At 36.8% G+C, this 3,646-nt stretch overlaps 1 pseudogene; it reads right to left on the reverse strand.

Moving 5' to 3' along the window:
* Positions 1–1,605: 1,605 nt before the first annotated feature.
* LOC118042591 (acid phosphatase 1-like) lies at positions 1,606–3,646 on the reverse strand (annotated as a pseudogene).

Below are 3,646 nucleotides of genomic sequence, written 5' to 3' on the forward strand. Positions count from 1 at the left end.
TGATGGTACTAATATCTTTTATCTCTTGGTGTATGTTGATGATATTCTGCTGACGGGTAGCAACTCTGTTATGCTTCATCACCTTATACAGTTACTCAGCTCTGAGTTCAAGCTTCGTGACTTAGGTGTTGTTCACTACTTTCTGGGTATTGAAGTTCAGTCTACCAGTATGAGTTTAATGCTGCATCAACATAAATATATTCTTGACATCCTCACTCGAGCTGGTATGACTTCTTGCAAATCAGTTGATACTCCAGTCTCCCCTTCGAAAGTCATTTTATTATCGGATCATTCATTCTCTGATCCTACACGATTTCGTCAAATCGTGGGTGCTCTTCAATATCTTACCTTCACCCGTCCAGATATATGCTTTGCTGTTAACAGAGTCTGTCAGTTTATGCATGCTCCTACAGATTCTCATTGGGCCGCTGTCAAACGTATTTTACGTTATCTTAAAGGTACGGCATCTTATGGTTTCCATATCACTCGAGGCTCCTCTTTTGCTCTACATGGCTTTACAGATGCAGATTGGGCTGGTAGTATTGATGATCGCAAGTCTACGGGCGGCTATCTTGTCTTTTTTGGTCAGACGCCGATTTCTTGGAAATCCGGCAAGCAACACACTGTTGCTCGCTCCTCTACTGAGGCTGAGTATAAAGCCCTTGCTGATGATACCGCTGAAGTCATTTGGCTTCAATACTTGTTAACAGATTTGCAGGTTCCCTCAGTCTCTGCCCTTACCATTTGGTGTGATAATCTTGGTGCTACCTATCTCTCAGCAAATCCTATCTTCCATGCTCGTACTAAGCATGTTGAAGTGGATTATCACTTTGTTCGTGACCGTGTTGCCAAGAAAGAAATTCAGATTCGTTTTATTCCCTCTCGAGATCAACTTGCCGATGTCTTCACTAAACCGCTTCCTGTTGCATCCTTTACTGCTTTTCGATTCAAGCTTCGGGTTGATCCCTCACCCTCAGCTTGAGGGGGCATATTATAGAATAGGATTCTAATATAGGATGTTGTAATCATTACAGTTACTCATGTATCTATCAGAATAGGATTCTAATATAGGATGTTGTAATCATTACAGTTACTGCAGTGTTCTACTGCCTCTATATAAATAGGAAGGTTGGCTAAGGCACAATCAAACACATTCTATTATTCTCAACTTCATTCAATATATATTATATTTTAAATTTATTATTAACTATTTTATTTTAAAAAAACATGTTATCGATATTTGGATAGTTTTTTATGTTAAATAAAAAGTTGATCAGACAATAATATACTAATAATTATATATTTGTTGAAATAAGTAGTGGCACCTTCTCCTTATGGTTGATAGTAACATCCTCACGTGTATACAAAGGAAGAATTCAGTGTTTTTATATTATTATTTTTTATTAAGAGTCGCATAACAAGTATCTTGAGCCAATTCAAATTTGTCCGATTAGGGCATTGGGACAAAGTGTATAATAATCCGAGCCCCAAACAACTCGAACTCAAATTTGTCCAATCCCACCCGTTTCCAGGTCCATTTTTTAATAGCTAAATTCCGGTCGAGAGATGAACATTAGCAGCTGAACTGAAGGTCAAGATATGAAATTCGAGTCATAAATAGTGGCTTTATTGAAAATCAATGCTAGAGTCAAGGTGCCATGCATGCTCTTGCAACTAGCTTGGTTTTGTTAACAACATCAATCAATCTGATCATATAAGTTAACCAAGCTAGAGCCTAAGAAACCGAGGATCAGCTGATGTAATACATTGGATCAGGTAGCTTGAATGTCCGAATTGCCGACACTAGTCCCCAGGAGATCACTCCACTGATCACCAATGTTTCCCGATGATTCTGTATCCTTTCTTCTCAAGCTTTGCCCTTTCACTTGATTTGTAAAACACCGCTGTCTTCCCTGAATAAGATGATGACCTGCACGCCACCATGAGTGGCCAGCAGAATGATCAGATTAGAGAATTATATCTCTCAGATCAAGACTCTTTTCAGCAAGAAATTAACAATATACATGTTTGCATCAGCATGAAAATTAAACGCCTTCATTCTTCAGATTGTTTGATATATATATATATATATATATATATATATATAGAGAGAGAGAGAGAGAGAGAGAGAGAGAGAGAGGTTACTTGAGTATGAGCTTCTCCCAGATGTGGTACCCAGCATTCTTCAGATTGTTTGATGTCACTGCCCTTTTGGTCTTCAGACCTTCCCGTTAAGAACACAACCTTGATCCCAATTGACAATAATTTCCGGTACAGCTTCAGAGACTCTGGCAATGCTAGGGCTTCGCCTGTGAAAACCCATTGGTTGAATGCTGTGGAATTGTAAGGCTCCGCCCTGTTTTTTTTGTCAAGCCAAAGCAACAAATCACGCCAATCAACAGCAAATTAAAGAAAACAAAGAATAATTATTAATTTGTTGAAAATTGATGATATGCTGGAGTTGTTGCTGTATTTGCTAATTAAATGGTCAAAACAATACGTCATTGTCATATAAATTAAATTAAATATGCAGTCGCTGCAAGCATTGTATCTTTAATAATTTCAAATTGTATAATATCGTTTTTGCTTCTCTCATTGTATTGATCTCTTCATTTGTTTTTTTTTTTTCTTGCACTTAATTATCAAATAGTAGGTAGCTATAGTTATTGGCTCGCTTTTGTTATAGGTCAAAAATATATTGCTTGTGTGGAGGATAGCGTGTCAATATTTGCATTTCCAAGTTTCAACCACTAGAAAGATGACTAAAAAATTGAAGGAGGAGTTTTTTTTAATCTAAAATTAATATTAGAATTTCAATGAATCAATTTTATTATATAAAACACATATAAATTAGTAAAAACAATAATAAAATTAAGTCGATAAACTTTTTCTAGCAAAGAAACACTTTAATTAAATTTCTTTCGTGAAATAAAACAGAATAAATTTTTTAATCATTGGCGAACATTATAAATCGAAAAGATTAACTCGGTATTTTTGAGCTATCAGCAACATTAATAGATGATGAATAATTATATATGTGTGTGTTGAGCAATAAAACAATAATGTATGTACCATATAATAATAATAATAATAATTGAGGGGTTGTAATTAACATCAAATCATTAAAAAAAAAAAGGTGTGGTATATTTTGCATCGTACGTACCCAAATCCATGTTTGGCATAGTATGGTAAATTTGAAAGAGTGGTTTCATCAACGTCAAAGACCCATATATCCTTTCCATCTCCAGCTAGCTTGAAGGTTTTAGCATGGGCAAAAGCCTCATCAGTTATGACAGCTGAGTCTTCCCTGTATTGGCTGCCTAACATGTAGTGCCCTACGTAATCTTCACACTCTTCAGGAACTGTACTCCATCCAATCTTATTGTTTGTTTCAACAGCTAGTCGCCAACTCAGGCATGACATGCCAGGAACGTGGTGGCCGCCGGAACCCCATTTTGACCTGAGAAGGTGCATCTGGAGGGGGTAATGGCTCAGCGGGGAGCCCTGGGAAGTTGCTAGAGTCACTGCAAGAAAAAAGATTTGCAAAATTAAAGAAGCCATGGTGTTTTGCTCTTCCGTGGAATGCCTCCTGTTTCAGATTATTTCTTTAAATAGGGCTTTGGGGTGTTATTACTTATTTGACCTC

This window comes from Populus alba, chromosome 1 (genome assembly GCF_005239225.2).
Source record: "Populus alba chromosome 1, ASM523922v2, whole genome shotgun sequence".
Taxonomy (NCBI): Eukaryota; Viridiplantae; Streptophyta; class Magnoliopsida; order Malpighiales; family Salicaceae; genus Populus; species Populus alba.